This window comes from Ahaetulla prasina, chromosome 7 (assembly GCF_028640845.1).
Source record: "Ahaetulla prasina isolate Xishuangbanna chromosome 7, ASM2864084v1, whole genome shotgun sequence".
Classification (NCBI taxonomy): Eukaryota; Metazoa; Chordata; class Lepidosauria; order Squamata; family Colubridae; genus Ahaetulla; species Ahaetulla prasina.
Genome location: NC_080545.1, coordinates 76,779,870 through 76,801,092, shown reverse-complemented (window position 1 = coordinate 76,801,092; position 21,223 = coordinate 76,779,870).

Sequence of the window (21,223 nt, the reverse complement as noted above, 5' to 3'; positions counted from 1 at the left end):
GTGAAAGGCAAGGGCAGGACTCTCCCTTCCAGTGAATGCTTTTTCTGAACAAACACCTTTTTTTTATTTATTTCTACCTTAAAATTCCAGTTTGATTTGCAAGTTGTCAGATTCAGAAAGAGAAAAAAGGATCGCTTAAAGGGAAGGAATCTCAATACTTAAATCTGCTCTCTTTTTTTTTTAACTTGTCACACACGTTAGGGAAATTGCAAACTGATTACCAACCGCTACATGATTTTAGCTCTAGCATTAAAAGGCGGCGGGGGGGGGGACGGGACAGAAGATAAGCCCTCACATCCTGGTCCTGTGATATAGTAGAGTTATGTACATTTTTTTTCTAAAGCTTTACACATATTGAAACAATTGCATGTACTGTGAGTTTAAGAGCCTTTCTTTGTATACGTATCTTGCGTGTCGGACTATTGACATTTGCACTGAAATAATGAAGAGAACATGGGCACAGTATTTTTCAATTTGCTGTGTATTTTGAAAGCATTCTGAGCACGTATTTACAAACATCACAACGGTAATGCCTACTTCTGAAAACAAAGTAAATACTGAGATATACATGAAGCCCGGACAAGAATAACTTCAGCTTCTATAAATAAGTCAGAACCAGAAATCGAAAATTTAGGCTTTTTTAAACTCGAATTAAAAATAATTGTAACAAAAACATTCTCTTATTTAAAAAAAAAGAATGAATTGTTTTATGTAAGAGAGGGACAAGTATCTGAGTCATTTGAATATAATTCAGCATGCAGGTTTACATATATTTGTATTGATTCAGAAGAGTTCTTCAGAAATTGAGAAAAAAGATTACTTCAAAAAAGGTAAAGAAACATGAAGGGCAATTATCCATCAGGACTGAGCAACGTGCAACCTCACGGCTACACACAGTTCCCTTTTGCATCTTCCAATCCCTCCCAGTCCTAATTCTTGGAAACTGATGACTGAATTTCCATCTGGGGAAGGAGAGGAACATTGAAAAAAACCCTCCCCCCCAAAAAACCCTGTTTCTTCCCTTATGTGTGATGTTTCCTATTCCTTTTGCAGCTGTGTGCTCCCCACAGAAGTGTATAGTGCAGCTTTTGGCAGGAGTGAAATGCTCCCGGTTCGGACCGGATCAGCTGATTCGGTAGTGATGGCGGCGAGTGGTTTGGAGAACCAGTAGCAAAAATCAGCCCCCCCACCACCCATGTCCAGCTGAGCCGCGCAATCATCAGAGCTTTTTTTTACTTTTAAAAGCATTTTTACAACCTCTTCTGCCGAATAGATTGTAAAAAAATGCTTTTAAAAGGTTAAAAAAAAAGGCTGACGATCCCAGCTGACCTACCTGATTGTCAGAGGCTTTTTTTTTTACTTTTAAAAGCATTTTTTCTACAACCTCTTCAGCCAAATAGGTTGTAAAAAATGCTTTTAAAAGTAAAAAAAAAAAGATCATGTGCCACAGCTGATCACTTCCCCCCACACATGCGCTGTTCTACTTATCCCATGCCTCCTTTTGGTGTGCACTGCACGCGCACGCACCTTACATTTGGTGCGTGCTGCGCATGCGTGCTATGCACGACTGCGGAGCCAGTGAACCGGTAGTAAACCGGTTCAGATTTCACCACTGGCTTTTTTGCCATTATACAGACACTGTGACTCTATTGTATGCATGAGTTAGAAACAACTTCATGCAGCAAAGGTAAAGGTAATGGTTCCCCTTGCGCATATGTGCTGTCTGAAGATGTCTCCATGGTCATGTGTCTGGCATGACTAAATGCCAAAGGCGCACGAAACACTGTTACCTTCCCACCAAAGGTGGTCCCTATTTTTCTACTTGCATTTTTTACGTGCTTTCGAACTGTTAGGTCGCAGGAGCTGGGACAAGTAATGGGAACTCACTCTGTTACGTGGCACTAGGGAACTGCCTACCTGAACTGCCGACCTTTTGATCGGCAAGCTCAGTGTCTTAGCCACTGAGCCACTGTGGTCCCCTCATGCAGTAGGCCATTCCAATTGCCTAATCAGAGGTGGGAACTATGGCTCCTTTATGAGTTATGGACTTCAACTCCCAGCATGCCTGCCTCAGGAATTCTGGGAGTTGGTCCACAAGTTCATAAAAGGGCCATAGTTCCCCACCCCTGGTCTAAACCATCTCTAACAAGTAGCCATCCATGAACAAGTAGCCATGTTCAAAACTTTCCAGGATTTGGGAAAATATCACTCATCTAGTCAGACAGCTCAACTGCTTTACAACAATTCATTTAGTGACTGTTCAAATTACAACGGCACCGAAAAAAGTGACTTATAAATGTTTTTCCGACAACCACTGCAGCATCTCTATGGTCATGTGATCAAAATTAGGCCGCTTGGCAACTGCTTCATACTTATGATGGTTGCAACGTCCATCATGATCCCCTTTTGTGACCTTCTGACAAGCAAAGTCAATGGGGAAGCCAGATTCACTCAACAACCATGTTACTAACTTAAAAGCTGCAATGCTTCACTTAACATTTGAGGCAAGAAAGGTCGTAAAAGGGGGCAAAAATCACTTAACAAACATCTCATCATAAGTCGAGGACTACCTGTACTCTTTGTCCTGCTTACAGTTTCAACAAATAACACATCCGTTTCCTTTGGAATTGATAGCCTGCCATTTTTTAAAGCTTTGCTACCAACCTGTTAACTCTTCTTTAAATTTCCTCCAGCTTCATGTCTTTCGAAGTAAATGGCTCAGAACTGAACAAGCCAACAACCCTAAATACAGTTTTAATTCAGGCAGACTATGGTGGAACCGTTAGCTCCCATTACGGATGTGCAAAATGTACTAGTTTCGGAACAAAATGTTTGGAAAATTTTGGAACACTGTATTCCTCCTCTGAATCATGCCAAAGGTCCATTCCCTTCCAGTCACGCCAAACCCATTTTTAGACCACATCATGTCACGGATCCTTTCCAGGACTAATCCTGGAATTATTCTGGACCATATTATTTCAGGGACAGTTTCCAAAAATAATGCCACCTAACGCCCCTGTTCCAGTACACTGGCGTTTGCACCTTGAATAATTCACTTTGGATGAATTATCTGGGACGTTCCATTCCCAAATCTGAGTTTTTACTATTTCCTACTTCTTGCCTGTGGCCTACATACAGTCCAAGATTACACTAGCTTTTCTAGTTGCTGATTCACACAGCTTGCTAATGTTCAGCAGCAGTGGTCCATTATACTCCTACAATCCTTTCCACATGCCTGGCTGTTATGAAGTCAATCCTGTACCTATGCAAATGACTTTTTTCCCTATGTAAATCAGGGCATTTTCTATGTAAATGCAGCTGAGGAGAGCAGGTGAGAACGAAAGACAAAAACAAAAAAACACAGCACTTTCAATAGCTTGGTAAAAATATGTCCAGTTTAATTAGCTTAACAGTTAAAGTCCATTCACTGTAAGTTGTGCCTGTGAGCAATAACAAAGTACTGTCTGTGACTCTAAATATATTTTAGAGGCAGCTGCAAATTATGGATTAGAGAAATATGCAGAAAGTGAAAGGGAACTATTTCTTAAATTAGCCTGCAAATTTCATTTTACGGCATCTTATTTTTATCTCCTCAGAAGCTAAATCTGGGTGTCCAGCAACCTAAACACTGACAAAGAATCCGTAACCAACATGACCAACACAAGCACCTCAATACTGGTACGCGCACATGCACACGTGCAATGGACAGATGGTCTTTTAGCTAACGGGAAGCTTATTCATAGCAAGGTTAAAGAGTTGAGGGGCTGCTGCTTTGAATTCCAATGTTGTCAGCTATTTCAGCCTCATCAAATGTCATCTGCAGAAGTTCCCCAAGACTATATAAACAGAATGGCATCTTTTTTGGAGCAGGCAAGAACTTGTGTTTACCTTAGCTTTAAAGAGTTTGTGGATTTTATATTTGTTGTTGGTTACTCTAAATTACTTCAAGAATGTGGGTGTCTTGGCCTCAGGAATTAGTAAATGTCAAAGTTAGAAAACAATACAGAGTTCCTTCAGTATGCTTTTATAAAGATGCTGTCCTTATTTAATTGGGGCCTTTGAATGACCCAGTCGCCTCTTCACTACCCTATTATCTCTTCTCATTCATTCACACAACCATCCGTTCAGATTATCTAGCAGAATATTTTTCTCCCCTGATTTTACCCATTTTGAACATTGTGCAAATTTTTCCAAAACGCATCTCTCTTTCCTGTTTTCATGGCTGTCTGACTACCCAAATCCCTGGAAGTTACCAATTATTGGAAGCTTTCAAGAAGAGACTGGACTGCCATCTGTTAAAAATGGTATAGGGTTTGCTGGCCAGGCGGGTTGGACTAGATGACCTACAAGGTCCCTTCAAACTCTGTTAATCGATATCTGTATCTATCTGTAAACCTCTTTATTTCCTTAGTTCTTATGGAAAAGTGGAAACCTCTACCTACAGACAGCATCAGCCACATGTAAATTTACAAAGCATTGTGCAGATAGTCCTCAACTTACAACCACAATTGAGCCCCAAATTTTTGTTGCTAAGCGAGACATCTGTTAAGTGAGTTTTGCCCCATTTAACAACCTTGCTTTCAGAGGTGGGTTTCACATAATTTGTGAAACCCACCTCTGGGTTTGCCACGCACTGAAAAATGTGAGCACGTGCATGGCTTCTGTGCATGTGCATGGCTCCTACACATGCATGCAGCCTTCCGTGCATGTGCTTTGCTCATGTGTGTGGCTTGCACGCATGCACTTGGCTTAGAAAACATGGCTAAATAGGATGGCATAGCACTAGGACAGCATGGTAGCCACCCACAGGTTGCCACTGCCGGTTCACCTAAACCCGTCCAAATTGGCTGAATACGACCACTGCTATTTAAAGGATAAAGAGGAATATGGAATTGAACTGGTTCCACAACACTTAGACAAATTACTGATTGGCCTGGATGAAAACTTAATAACTAAATTGTATAAGTATATTTTGGAATTTAATAAAGCAGACAAAATAGTGAAGGGAGTGATGATAGCGTAGGCAAAAAATATAGGGCAAAATATTGAATTAGAGGAATGGGAAACAATTTGGAACAGAAATTATAAAATATCAAGATCGGCAAAATATAAAGAAAACCAATACAAAATGCTCTGCCGCTGGAATCTGGCTCCCTCAAGATTGGCAAAAATATATCCAAATTTAACCCCAAATTGTTGGAAATGCGGAAAGAAGCAGGGTACCTTCTATCACTCAGGGTGGCTGTGTTCAGAATCAAAAAAATATTGGAAAAAAATAAAAAATTGGTTGCAGGAAATAACCAGTGTCCAACTGAAGTATACACCGGAATTGTTCCTTCTGGGGATAATGAAAAAGACTTATGAAAAGAAAACAAGACATATGATTCTACATATAACAACTGTGGCTGTTCTGTCCTCCTCCGCCTCCATCCGAATGATGGCTTAATTAGCCGGCACTATCAGCTCTGGCTGCAAAAGAGCCAACGTCTGCCAAGAGCCCTTGTTATCTTCCATGACGCTGGTGAGTCACAAACTTCAGCTCTAGTCAATCAGTGGATTTGTCTGTTACAAAGAGACACACCAGCTCTCGCTGCCTTGTATATCCTGTGGGGTGTGGCTCCATGACTCAGCACTTCCTAGGGCTGCCCCACCCATGCTTCTGTTATTCCCTCCGCTCCTGCCTACGAAACCTAGGATTTAACCACGTCTAATTGCTGTCAGCTGGGTCTGCAGGCGTGGGCTGGGGGGGGGAAGAGTCAGGGGATGGAGGCCTCATTATTTCTTCCACCTGGCCTGCTTCTGGCTCCTGGAGCTGAGCCAGGGAAGCCGGTGCTCCCAAGGTAAGTCCTGACGGCCCTTCCCCCTCACTGTCCAAGTCACTTTCTGGCAGCAGGCCCGGCTCCAAGTCACTTTCTGGCAGGAGGGCCAGCTCGGGGGGCGCAGACACAACAGCGGCATTATTGGCCTTTGCGCAATGTTGGAAGAACGCAAAAACACCCTCCGATGACTTAATAATTAAAAAAATCTTTGCGCTGAAATGGGCAAAGTAACATTGGAATTGAAAGGAATGACAGATTTGGAGTATTATGTATCATGGCAGAACTGGTACAAATCGATTGAAAACAGAAAAATAAAACAGACTCAGACACAGTAGAATTTGATGAATTAAAATGTATAGAATATAAGAACTTCATAGTGATATGTCGTGTAAATGATCAGAGTTCTGCACAAAAATTTTCTTTTTTGTATTTTTGTAGTTCTGTTGTTTTTTTCTTTGTTTAAAAATCAATAAAATATGATTTTTTTTTAAAAAAAAATACCACCACTGCTTTCTTGCCACAGTTAAATGAATCCCAGCAGTTGTAAAGTTCATGTTTGTTAAGTGAATCTGGTGAATCTTGACTTTGCTTGTCATAAGGTTGCAAAAAGTGATCACATAGTTACAGGACTTTCAACTGTCATAAATATGAATCAGTTGCCAACTGTCTGAATTCTCATCAGGTGACCATGGGGATGCTGCAATGGTCATAAGTGTGAAAAATGGTCGTAACTCACTTTTTTCAGTGATGTAACTTTGAAGGTCACCTAATGAACTGTTGTAAATCAAGGACTACTTGTCCCTGATGAACACAAGCATGAAGAGGAAATTAAAACCTTGACTTTGGATGTCCCAAAGCTGCTCTTTCAGGAGACAATTGGATTTTTTTTTTAAGACATTTCGCTTCTCATCCAAAAGCTTCTTCAGCTCTGACTAGACTGTGGGGAATGGAAGGATTTATATTCCTTGCAGACAGATGGTCATTGGGATCCTTTCAAGGGTTGTTGAAACACTTGGAGATTTATCTGACCCTGAGGACACAGATAAACCTCCAAGTGCTTCAAGGACCTTCTACCGGTTTTCCAGAACTGGTCAGCACCTGCTGAAACCCACCTCTGCGGTATTCCAAAGATATAGTACAGTGTAGATGTCCATACCTAGAAATGAAATTACCGTATATACTCGAGTATAAGCCGATCCGAATATAAGCCGAGGTACCTAATTTTACCACAAAAACTGGGAAAAACTATTGACTCGAGTATAAGCCGAGGGTGGGAAATGAGGCAGCTACTGGTCAATGTAAAAAATAAAGATAGAGCCAAGTAAAATAACATGAATATTTATTTGAACGAAAAACAATAAAAGTGCAAAAGGGGGTCCCCAAAAAGAATATGGTATCAAAAATACAGTATCTTTAAAAGTAACAGCAACCAAGCTAACGAGAGCTAAAATCCCTCAAAACTGGAGTTCTCCTCCTCATCATCTGTTTGTCCAAACAGAGCTTCAGCTACTTCAGCTTCTGTGATGTTATCCGCATATACGTTGTCGTCATCACTGAGTTCACAGTCGTCATCATCACTGCTGTCACTCTCATACAATGCGCTGTCTTCACTGCCATCCATAGCATTACTAATGCCACATTTCTTGAAGGCACGTTGCACCATGTCCTCTGGAATATCTTCCCATGCATCACGAACCCACTGTGCTATTAGTTCTATGTCTGGCTTTCTCAGATTTCCAACTTTTGTCAGACGAGCTTGACCAGATGTCATCCATTCATGCCACATCCTTCGCACATGGTCCTTGAAAGGTTTATTTAAACTGACATCTAGGGGCTGCAATACAGATGTAAGCCCACCTGGAATAACGGCCAAAGTGACTTGAGATGACTTTGCCAATTTTTTTATGTCATCAGATGTGTGGGCTCTGAACATATCCCAAACTAACAGTGATCTTCTAGTCCAGTCCCCACTCCTCAAGCAAGAGATCCTATACTGTTTCAGACAAAGGATTGTCCAGTCTGTTCTTTAAAAACCCTCCAGGAATGAAGTGTCCAATAAGGTTCAAATTGCAAGTACCGGTAGTCCTCAATTTAAGACTGCAATTGAGCCCAAAACATTGTTTTGTTATTTTTCCCTAACCGTGTATGTATCCCCCTGCCCCCCATTTTACGTCAGGCTGCCATCAAAGCGAAGCACGGCTGAATATTATTATTATTATTATTATTATTATTATTATTATTATTATTATTATTATTATTATTATTATTATTATTATTATTATTATCATTATCATCATCATCATTATTATTATTATTATTATTATTATTATTATTATTATTATTATTATCATTATCATTATTATCATTATCATCATCATTATTATTATTATTATTATTATTATTATTATTATTATTATTATCATTATCATTATCATTATCATCATCATCATTATTATTATTATTATTATTATTATTATTATTATTATTATATGATGATGATGATTTTTTTGCATTGGACAGAGCGAGCTTCAGTTTACCAAACTTTGTATCTTTTAATGAAACGTGTTAGTCTGGAAGGGACTGTTTGAACTCACAAAACACTTGCAACTTTTAGTTCCGTGCTGAGGATTTTGGAAAGCAGCCCAGCAATATTTATTTATTGCTCGGACTGCTCTTATTTTCACTCCCCTTTCTTTTCTTTTCCTTCCTCCTCCTCCTTCTCTGCCTCTCTTTCGTCCCCACCTCCCGGGATCCTTGCGGGTCAAGGTTCTGCCCTGCCTTACACCAGCCGCCCACCTATGCCAAGGTCTCCCTGGCTCTTTCGCTCTCTGTAAGCAGCGGCTTCTCGGCAGCGTCGCTCCTCTCCCCTTCATGGATCCGCTCCTTCCCTAGCACTGAAGGGATCCTTAGGAGTACACCTCCCCCTCCCGGAAAATAAAAGAGGCAGAGAAGGTAAATCGCCCGCCCCGTTCGGAAAGGAAGGGGAGAGGACTCCAATGGAAGAAGGGAGAGGAGAATTACCAATAACAAACACAAAGCGCTGGGTTAGAGGTGCCTTGTCATGTACAAGGAGATCAGAGAGGGCAACCACCGCGAAACAATAATCAGACTCAAAACGGGCTGCTTATTTGCCATTTGCTCTGGGTAGAACGGGTTTTTTTTTTTAAAAAAAATTGGTTTGGAGAAGGAAAGCTAATTTGCTGATCTGCGCGAGGGTCGGTTTCTTTTGCCTCCCTTCTTCTTCCTCCTCCTTCTTCCCACCCTAGCTTGCAATGCCCCCATCTCTCCTCCTCCTCCTCCTCCTGCCCCCTCTCGGGGGGAGAAAATGTTTTGTTCTTGCCGTATTTCTCCGCTTTCCAAGAGGCTTTTCTTTTTCACCTCTTTCTCCCCACCTCCCCAATTTCCATAGGGGGAAAAAAAACCCTGGGGAAAACTTGGCAAAAAATAAAATAAAATAAAAAGTACTGAGTGCAAATGTTTTTTTTTTATACTGTAGTTGGAGTTTTCCACGTTTCTTTCACATTCAAGGCAGCATTCTCCCCCCATCCCTCGCTGCTTTTCCAAAACATGCTTTGAAACCTTTGCATTTTATTGGGATGTATTCGTGACAAACGCCCCCTCCGCCCCCTCCGAGGGCGAGAGGAGGACGAGTAAGAGGAGGCGAGTGACAAACAAATAAAAGAGTTCTTCTCGCCTTGGCGTTTGACACACTCGCCGTCCTCTCCAGCCGAAATGGAGTGCGGCGCGGCTGGGGGGGGGGGGGGGTGGGGGGGGGGAGGCCGCCGTGAAGTGCCGGCTGGGGGAGCCCGGGATTGAAGTGCCGGCATGCTTTGCCAGCTCGGCCGGCTCGTTTTGGGGCGGCGGCTGGCCTCCGGCGTTTTCTTCCGCCGCTTTTTGATGGCGGCGGCGGTGGTCGGCGGAGGGGCGTTCGACATTTCGCCCCTCTCACTCGTCCTCCTCTTGCCCGCGGTGGGGGCGGAGGCGTTGTCACCCTCGCCCTCCTCTCCGGCGAAATTGAGTGCGGCGGCAGGGGAGGCCGCCGTGAAGTGCCGGCTGGGGGCCAGGGCCAATCCCGGGCTCCCCAGCCGGCACTTCACGGCGGCCTCCCCACCCACCCACCCCACTGCCGCCGCACTCAATTTCGCCGGAGAGGAGGGCGAGGGTGACAAACGCCAAGGCGAAGAACTCTATTTGTTTGTCACTCTCGCCAGCGGGCGTTTGTCACCTCGCCCTCCTCTCCGGCGAAATTGAGTGCGGCGGCAGGAGGCCGCCGTGAAGTGCCGGCTGGGAGCCCGGGATTGGCTCCGGGCTCCCCAGCCGGCACTTCACGGCGGCCTCCCCACCCACCCCACTGCCGCCGCACTCAATTTCGGCCGGAGAGGAGGGCGAGGGTGACAACGCCTCCGCCCCTCCGAGGCGAGAGTGACAAACAAATAAAGAGTTCTTCTCGCCTTGGCGTTTGTCACCTCGCCCTCCTCTCCGGCGAAATTGAGTGCGGCGGCAGGAGGCCGCCGTGAAGTGCCGGCTGGGGAGCCCGGGATTGGCTCCGGGCTCCCCAGCCGGCACTTCACGGCGGCCTCCCCACCCACCCACCCACTGCCGCCGCACTCAATTTCGGCTTTCGAGAGGAGGGCGAGGGTGACAAACGCCAAGGGGCGAAGAACTCTATTTGTTTGTCACTCTCGCCCGAGGCGTTTGTCACCTCGCCCTCCTCTCCGGCGAAATTGAGTGCGGCGGCAGGAGGCCGCCGTGAAGTGCCGGCTGGGAGCCCGGGATTGGCTCCGGGCTCCCCAGCCGGCACTTCACGGCGGCCTCCCCACCCACCCACCCCACTGCCGCCGCACTCAATTTCGGCTTTCGAGAGGAGGGCGAGGGTGACAACGCCTCCGCCCCCACCGCGGGCAAGAGGAGGACGAGTGAGAGGGGCGAAATGTCAACGCCCCTCCGCCCCGCCCCTCCGCCGACCACCGCCGCCGCCGCCATCAAAAAGCGGCGGAAGAAAACGCCGGAGGCCAGCCGCCGCCCCAAAACGAGCCGGCCGAGCTGGCAAAGCATGCCGGCAGCATTTGGGCTCGTCCTGCCGGCCCAGCTGTTCCCGAGGGCAAAAAACCCTCTCCCTGGGTCGGCTCTGCAAGGGTAGACTCGAGTATAAGCCGAGGGGGCGTTTTTCAGCACAAAAAACGTGCCGAAAAACTCGGCTTATACTCGAGTATATACGGTATGTAAAGTAGCTCTTAATTTAAGCTCCAGGAAAAGCTCCAGCATCACAAGATAGATTGACCTCTTAAATGGTCCCCCAACAAACAAGGTACAATTCTGTCACTTCTGTTAATGGATTTTAATGCTCAGGTGAAGGCATCAAAAATTCTCTTCCCTGTAAGCCACCAAGACCTTTTCTGGCTCTAGTCCAAGAGTAAATGCCACAGAGAGAAACCCTTTGCTGCCAAGAATGGAGAAATTGTGGGAGCAGAAGGGAAATTTCAAAAGAGAAAAGGGGGAAGAAGATAAGTCTGCAGCTGGTGTGGTTTTTGTGATTGAGGGTTTATTGCTTTCACCTTGGGCATCGTTGGCCATTTATTTGTTTTGTTTTAATCCTTGCATACCACCCAGTCACTGCTGTGACATGGGCGGCCATTTAATCACTTAAATAAAACAAATGTAAATAAAACTTACAAAATGATTCTATTGCTTGACCCATATATTTATTTCTTCATTCGTGCACAGAGTGGTTGCTTGGCAACAGCAGAGGCACCATCATATATATTCCACCAGCTTATTTCGAGCAACTCTGGGCTGGGCCTCCCAGCAGAAAGGGAGCCATCTCTCCAAATATCAGCCTCCTTCTCTATTGATTGGAGAGATTCAGAGAGGGAGGGGATTTAATTATAATGAAAGGTAGAAATGATTAAATTAGCCTATCTTTTCCTCCAGTTCCTGGATTGTTTTTTTTTAAGATTAAGAGGCTTCCTCTCCCCCCCGTCCCTCCAGTTATGTGGCAGCTACCTTGTATGTGGACCTAGGCAGGGGTGGGATTCAGCTGGTTCGGACCAGTTCAGGTGAACTGCATGTTAATTTTAATCTGGTTCGCCAAACCGGTTGTTGCAAGGACTAGCTGATCCCACCCAACCCACCCCTCCCAGGAGTCTCCACATAGCCCACTTTGGATGCCAGGTAAGTGCAGGGCCCGCACGGAGGCTCTGGCAGGGCAAAAAACAGACCTACCAAAAGTTCGGGCCCATTTCTGGCCTCCGTAGGGCCTCCAGAGCCCGGGGAGGCCATTTTCGCCCTCCCTGAGGCTCAAGAAAAGCCTCCTGAGTCTGGGGAGGGCAAAAATGCCCCCCTCATAGTGCAGGAGGCCGAGCAGACCACACCCACCATGGCCATACCCACCCAGCAACCGGGCAGAAAACCAGTTGCTAAAATTTCTGAATCCCACCCCTGGACCTAAGTATCCACAGTATCTCTTGTAGTAGCTCTGAGGAATCTCTACAAACTTTTAGCTGTACAATTTGGGATGAACACCCTTTGAATGGTATGGGAGTAGGAATGGATTTCCAGGGGGAAAAAAATGCAGACTACAGGACTAGGAGCAGAGGTGGGTTTCAGCAGGTTCTGGAGAACCGGTAGCGGAAATTTTGATTAGTTTGGCGAACCGGTAGTAAAAATTCTGACTGCCCCTGCCCCCATCTATTCTCTACCTCTCAAATCCCAGCTGATTGGGAAGAAATGGGAATTTTGCAATAACCTTCCCCTAGACTGGGGAGGGAATGGAGATTTTACAGTATCCTTCTCCTGCCACAGCTACCAAGCCACACCCACCAAGCCACACCCACAGAACCGGTAGTAAAAAAATTTGAAACCCACCACTGACTAGGTGCAGTACTCGGGTGACCCTGAGGACACAGATAAACCTACAAGTGCTTCAATGACCCTCTAAAACAGGTGCGTCCAACTCGCAGGCTGTGGGCCGGATGCATCACACACACACAGCCACGTCCCCCCCTGGTTTAGCAAAATGGGAAATATCACTATATGTCATGTGATGATGTGACGTTGTGAGTTTGACACCCATGCTCTAAAAGGATCAAATGACCAGCTGTCATTTGCATTCAGAATATAAATCCTTCCATTCCCCACCATCCAGTCAAAGCTGAAGAAGCTTCTTGGATGAGAAGCAAAATGTCTTCAAAGAAAAAAACAAGAAAGTCCACTTGCCTCCTGAAAAAGCAGCTTTGGGACTAGATCTTGTTACCAATTTACTTCTGGGTTGAGACTGAACTGCTGGTGCCTTTCCCCCTTGGAGGGAAGCAGGCAGAAACTGGAATGGGAGGGGGATTTCCATCAATACGTTGTTTTTTTAAGCCAGAAAGGTTCCTGGAGCAGCATATAAAAATATTAAAAATCAATTAATCCCTTCATAGATATTAAAAATAGAACAGAAAGTGAAGAAGCAGCTAAAGAGCCATTTAATTTTACCGGCCAATTTAAATCTAGAATAAAGGAAGGATGGAAGGAAGGCTTGTCAGTCTTTGGAACCACTGGAAAAAAAGGCCCTACTTTCACATGGGACATGGTGGCTCAGTGGCTGAGCTTGTCGATTGAAAGGTTGGCAGTTCAGCGATTCAAATCCCTAGTGCCGCATAACGGGGTGAGCTCCCATTACTTGTCCCAGCTTCTGCCAACCTAACAGTTCGAAAGCACGTAAAAAATGCAAGTAGAAAAATAGGGACCACCTTTGGTGGGAAGGTAACAGCGTTCCGTGTGCCTTTGGCATTTAGTTATGCCGGTCACATGACCATGGAGACGTCTTCGGACAGTGCTGGCTCTTCAGCTTTGAAACAGAGATGAGCACCGCCCCCTAGAGTCAGGAACGACTAGCACATATGTGTGAGGGGAACCTTTACCTTTACTTTCACATGGCACACTAAATCTCATCAGTTAAAGATCTTTTTAAGTAGTAATTTTATTAAAGATTACAATTATAACAGTAAAATTTAACTATTAAAAACTAACTAAAAACTAACATAAACTAGAAAAAGAAAAAACGAAGAAGGTGCAGGAAAGAAATTAAAAAGAGAAAGTAGAAAAATAGAAAAGAAAGAAGTAAGAATGGATTTGAGTGGTTTTTTTTTTTACTTTAATTGGAATCTTTAATTTCCTCTTGCACCTCTTAGGATCCAATTTTTAAACTCCTATTATGGCTTTAAAAAAAAAGAATGAAAAACAATAGCATTTCCCCACAGGAAGGTTTCCTTATAATTAATTCCACAAACTTACTTCAAATTTATTCTATTTGTAAACTTTCTAAAATCAAAGCTTTAATCACGCATTTGCAGTTTATTCCTCCGAAAAAGGCTTTTCTATTTGCATTTGAAACTTTCACTAAGGATTGAAGGAAACTTACCCACTGCTATTAAATTTGTTGATTGAAAGGTTCCTAATTGAATACCATCTATTTGTTCATATCTAGAGGTAGATATAATTATAGATATGAATTTGTTGCATTGAAAAAATAGATGCAATAAGAAACTAATTGGTCTGATCTACCAGAATACTGAGATCAAGAGCATTCTACTATAATGCAGATTAGATAGCATACTACTGTATAACTGTATTTTTAAGCTCATGCTTCCCCTTCCTCCATAATTTCTCTCTCGTCCTACCAGACTTGTCTTTCTATGTATCGTCGCTCAACATTGCTTACCTAAAATTAGCAGGGTAAATAAACTTTCCTCAGAGAACCAAAAGGAGATGATAAATGAGAAGACCTTGTCTTCTTCTTTCACTTTCCAAGGCTAAAAATTGGGCTACATAGCACAGCGTCCCCATTGATCTCTCAAAGATGTAGATTTCATGTAGAAGAACCCAACCCAACATATATAATAAGTGAAGTTACATAAAGTAGAGAAGAAAAATCAATGGCCTATTCATACACTACTTTAGTTCACTCAACTTGCTAAGCAGTAAACTATATGGATGGTAGATTTTCACGTTAAACTATACAAAAGTAAAATTGTGATGGAAAAAATATCAAATAAAGCTGCAAGCTCTTCTCTCTCAGCAGGTCCCCTGCCTCTCCCCTCACTCCCCAGACTGTTTTGCTAATTTCCTCTGCTGTCCCTGCTCCCCACTTGCACAGGTAAACTGGACCAGTTCCAGACTATTGCATAACCAAATTTGGACATGTTTCCATGGCCAAGATAATCTTTTAATGCTATCACGAGGAAAATGAAAAAGTACTCACTTTAAAGTTGAAGCGGGACGTGAGAAATTTTCTTTTTCCATTCCATATTTTTAACACAGATTTTCCATCCTAATCAAGTGCGTGAACATTTGATTCTCTCAACATTCCATCTTCTTTAACTATGGAATTTTTAGAACCGGTACTTTACAATCGAAAAATACATTGTCCTTTGTTGAAACACTAACCTCACTTGCTCAAACTGTGTCCATGAAGCAGCTCCTTTAAATTTCCTACTCCTCAGCCCTAAAGTTTATAGAAATCTCTGTCTTTCTATGGTTTAGGGCCATGATGGCGAACCTATGGTATAGGTGACCAAAGTGGCGCGTGAAACCATGTCGCTCGGCATGCGCGGCCTTGTCTGTTTGTCTTTTGGGTTTCTGGTGTGCCTGCGCATGTGACGATCAGCTGTCCTTCGTGCGCGTGGCAGTATTGAAAACTGGTGTGCGCATGCGTGCTGGCCAACTGATTGTCAGGTGCACATGCACACTAGAACTTTTCCAGAGTGTGGCCCTGATGAGCATGCGCAACATTTCCACCTGACCTTTTTGGCACTTGACATCGAAAAGGTTCACCATCATTGGTTTAGGGCCTCTCTTTCTGGGAAAGCCAGCACCTGATAATCATTGAATAAAGTCTGGCAATTTTTCTTTGGTGTTGTGCTCCTTCCTTCGGCAAAAATTCTGCAACAACCCCATATTATCAGGCTGTGTGAACGGAAGCACACTCTTAATTGTATTGTGCACCAATATACCTGTTTTGGTCCACCAGCAGCTTGCGGAGCTGGCAACAGAGTCAAACAGTGATGAGGCTGAGGTGGGGCCAGGGCCATCGGGGAGTGAGGTGCGGACTCCAGAGATTGATAGTAGAGAGGCAGAGGAACAGGAGGAGCCTGTTTCTAATGCACGGATGAGAAGAGCTGCCAGAAGGCAAGAGCAGCTCAAGCAAAGAGGACAACTCGGGAGTAGGGCCAAGAGATAATTGGCCCCTCCCATAAGGCTATCTGTGACTTCTAAACGTTTGCCAAGAAAGGCCTTTGCCAATCAGTTTGCCTAATTGGACCAAGGTTTGCGATAGGACTGGGGAATTTGTGTTGGGAGGAATTTGCTTTAATTTAGTTGAATTATGCTGGGAATGAAGCACCGTAATTCTCAGCTGTTCGAGTAAAGTTTGTTTTTTTTCACTGCCTGAGTTTCCTGCTACCTACTTGGGCCTACTTGGGCCTGGGTCCAATACCCCTGGAGATGTCAGGAAACAGTCCAACACAGAAGGAGAGCAGTTTAGGATTTGAGTGGGGAAAGGAGCAAGGTAGGACAAAGAAGACCAAGCAAGGGCTTTTTCTGGAAGTGTTGCATTATGAAGCATTTTAAACTATGCTTAAAGTGTTATCCTCTAAGATGCACACAATAAGCACAATAAATAATAGGTTTGTGCACTGCCTGCCATCCCTTCCTTTCTTCCAGCAGAGATTTAGGAGCAATACATTTGGTTTAAATAAGCCAGAATTATGGCATGGTATATAATTTTGCCTTATTAAAAATAGGATGTAGAGGAAATTATTTCTTGTTAAAGTTTCTTTCTCTTCAAAAGCATTTTTAAAAGGTTGTTGCGCATGTGTTCTTCTCCTTTGATTAGTCTTAGAAAAGAATCCATTATTTTTAGAAAGCAGAAATTGAACATTTATACAACATTTAATAGGATGAGATGGAGAAGGGCAAAATTTGCATCCCATTATTACTCCAAGAGAAGAAGCTAGAATGAATGTCAATGTGCAGGAATTTAAAAATAGATTTAAACCCATCAATGGGCCATTCACTGCTCGAGGAGCAGGTGCTTAGCGCCCTCTGCTGGAATGCCAAAAAAAAAACAGTACAAAACACTGAAAGAAATACAGTTAAACAAGGGTAAATGCAAAAAACGATGGGCAGAAATAGACTGGCACTAAAGGAGGGGGGAATACTGCCTGTCCCAAGATAATCCATTTGAAACAGCATTGTACTTTCAAATAAGAAATTATGGTCTACTACCATTGTTGTCAATCCATGGACTAAAAGCCTTTTAACACAAATGTCCCATACTTATGTGGCTTTTTCCTATGTGTTTGTTTGTTTGTTTAATACTTTTTATAGCCGTCATTTCCTAGGTTGACCAACTCTGGAACAATTCTGAGTGGCTTCATAATTAAAAATAGATAGAAATCAATATAACATCAGAAAAGAATAGCAGTTACTCTCCAACTAGTTGCACAAATTGCAGTGGTTGCAGATTTGTTTCCAGGTCAAGGTGTTTGCTATTGCCTTACAATCCCTAAGCCAAGCCCTTACCCAACTAAGCCAAGGGATGCGGTGGCTTAGTGGCTAAGATGCTGATCTTGTCGATTGAAAGGTCGGCAGTTCAGCGGTTCGAATCCCTAGTGCCGCGTAACGGGGTGAGCTCCCGTTACTTGTCCCAGCTTCTGCCAACCTAGCAGTTCGAAAACACGTAAAAAATGCAAGTAGAAAAATAGGGACCACCTTTGGTGGGAAGGTAACAGTCTTCCGTGCGCCTTTGGCATTGAGTCATGCCGGCCACATGACCACAGAGACGTCTTTGGACAGCATTGGCTCTTCAGCTTTGAAACGGAGATGAGCACTGCCCCCTAGAGTTGGGAACGACTAACGAGGGGAACCTTTATCTTTACCTTACAAGCCCTTTACGATCCAGGATAGCCAAGGAATCATCTTCTTCCAATGGGACCATCTTCTTCCAATGGGACTGCTCTGGCAGAAGGGGCGTTCTGCTTAGCCCAAGGAATTCCAGCTATCAGAGTCCAGCAGAAGAGGTTTTTTTCCTGCTGTGAACTGTATGGAACATCCTGACATCATAGGTGAGATCTGCCCCACCCTTCTGGCCATCCGAAGGGCCTTAAAACCCAGCTCGGCTAGTTGATGTGGGGCCCCGATGGAGGTACACTGGGCGAAAGGTGGTTGGTCCATAGAGGAAACGCCTCTTTGTGCGAGCCCTGGTTTTTTTTAGCTTGTATTTAGCTTGTGAAATTTTAAATTGTTTTTATTTTATGTATTTATATTATTTATTAAATAGTATACTTCTAATTGCTTTACGTTTACTGCAGTGTAAACCGCCCAACTGTTTGGACAGTAAGATGGGCAGTATATAAATTCAATAGTAAAATTTTTAAAAAATCACCTCATACCCCAATTTAAAGTGACCAATCCTTGAGAAGGGCCAGATTTGGAACGTTCATTTAAAGGTCAGTTGGACAGTGAATGCTGTTCCAGATAGCAGATGCAGCAGCAGAAGAGGTGCTCATCCTGGATCATGATAAATCAATGTTCCCCCTCCCAAAATCTTTTGGGTGCCAGGGACTGGTTCCATGAAAGGTGGGCTTTTTGTGGACCAGGGGGTGGGGTGGTTTCACACATTGCCTGGACACCATGCATGTATGGATGGGATTTCACTCACTTCCATGGGCCAGTTCCTGCTGGGCTACAGACCAGTGCTGATCCGCTGCCCAGGGGTTGAGGACCCCTGTGCTAAATGATACTGCTTCATTGACAGAGCCTGATACAAGCCAATATTCTTGGATTGTACCAGGGGTGGGTTCTACTTACCTTTACTACTGGTTCACAACGGGGCTGTGTGCGCTTCTGCGCATGCGCAGAAGCTTCCTGATGACATTGGGGTCAGTGGGTGGAGCCTCCCACTGGTTTACTACCGGTTCTTGCGAACCGATCTGAATCGGGGGCAACCCACCACTGGATTGTACACTTTGGCAGGCCCCACCACAGACACAATGTCTCTCAAATACTAGGCCTTATATCATGTAGGATACTAAAAGTCATAACCAGCACCTTAAAGTGCATCTGGTAACCATTCGATATGTTTGCATTAGTGGAATTCACAAATAATCAAGGTTTAATTAAAAAGATGCTGGACTCTTAACTAATGAAAATCCAATCTAAATTGTAAATATGGTTTAAAAGACCAATTAGTACTTTTGCATCCTTAAAAGACATTTTATCTATGTCACCCATATTTTAATGTTCCATTTGAATCACATTAAATTATTAGTAGAAGCAGAAAAAAATAGTGAGTCACTCTATTGGGGATATGGGCGGCATATAAATTTAATAAATAAAGTAAAAAAGAGTCATTTATTATCATGAAATTTACTGTCCGGTTTTGGTTTTGGAGGAATTGTGCATCTCATATTCTAATTCATACCCTCTCTCAGCCCAACTCACCACAAAGAATTGTTATGGGAAAAATAGGAGGAGGAAGGAGTATTAACTATGTTTGCTCTCTTGAGTTATTTATAAAAATAAAAAATAAGACAGATTTTCTCTTCATGACGTCCTCCAAACATATTAGGACTACAACTTCCAGCATAGAAGTTGTAAATGCAAAGGACTTGTAGACTAATACATCTGGAGAACACCAAATTGGGGAAGGTTTCTGATATCAAGTCTGGCTCAAGGCATTAAAAGCAAAATCTTTCTACAGCTGGCTAGCAATTGCAACGTTTATTGGTTCTTTAATTCACTACCCTGTCAAATTAGACATAGTTCTTAAGAGACCAAAGAATGCAATTCAATACACTTTTATTATTGATTAAAATAAAGTAGAAACATAGCAAATCAAAATGCACACAAGGTAATAATAGTACTTGCCAGTTCACAAACTGCTTTCATAACAAATCTGGGTTACCTGGAAGAATATAATCTGTGTACACTCCTTTTGTCATTAAGGAAGTTCACCTATAGTAGCAGGCACATCTGACATTTGGGTGGGGCCAAGACCTGGTATGGTTAATCTGGGTCTCTGGAATGAGCTACCTGTTGATATTTTTTTCATTTTTAAAATAAAACTTAGAATCTTTATCTTTTGAAACAAGCATTCATTTGCTATAAAGCTGTCTTCCTTTTAATGCAAGGAGTCACTAGAATTAACTGCAACATTTCCCCGTAAGCGTACAGGTCTGAAAAATACATTCACAAGAATCTAAAATAGTTAATTTAGTGAATAAAAGTTAGGAAGCAAGAATCAAAGTCCTAGCAGAGAAAAAAAAAATATCCCAACCCTTTTGCTTCCCCCCCCCCTCAATTCTCCCTTTGGGGGAGGGGCAGGATAGCCAGGTCCATCTCTTTTATTTTTGCAATGGTCAGGTTTGTTATCACATTTTTTTAAATTGACTGTCATGATTATTAAAAGGCCTTGTGCAAAAAACTGGACTGACCCAGAATGATGGGTGATGGAATATCTGTATATCCATCTAGCGATTGCCATGAAAAATTGTCATTTCGAATGTAAAAGCAGTAAATCAGAAAGTGCATACATTAATGAAAGAAAAAAAAGTATGCAGCAGAGAAGTAGTAGTATTGTAATGGATGTGAATGAAGGTTGATTTGATAGATATGAATTGATGAATACATGCAGAAAGATGAAAATGAAGGTTTAATTATGAAAACGTGCCAAAATGAATGTCAGAAAGAAGCAATTAGTGTCATCTAGATATGGGTATAAAAGTAGGAATCCATAGATTGGTGATAATTGCATGCTACACTTCAGCAAATGGTTGAAATGGAAGAAAAAGATGGGTTTGGTGTAAATTCTGAATATTCTGAATAAATGCAAAAAGGAGAAGAATATTCTATTGTGGTGTTTTTCCTAAAGTACAAAAAAAGTGATTGGATAAAACAGGGATGAGATAATGTTGGAATGAGTAGAGATAAATATGGGAATAATAGCAATAAGTTTGTTATATAAGTTATAATGTTATAAACATTATAAAAATGGTTGAAAAGAAGACCTGTTGTGAGAATGTCATAAAAGAGCTGCAGGTGTAGACAGTGTAAGTGGAGAAATTGTTAAATGTGGAAGTTGTTTGCATATGGAATAGCTATGCGGATTTTTCTGTGTGTATATGAAAAAAGCATCTGTGCCTTATATTTGTAAGAATGCTATTTTTGTTTCCCTACATAAAACTGTGGTTAGCTATATTGTTCCCTATACAAAGGAAAAACAGGCAAAAGATTCAGGCCGCAGGAGGGGAAATGTACCAAAATTTGGAAAATGTCATGTGTGTTTATACTGGATAGGAGATCTATAAAACACATTTTTGCTCTTCAGCAAGTCATTGACAAATATATAAGAAAAACTGTTT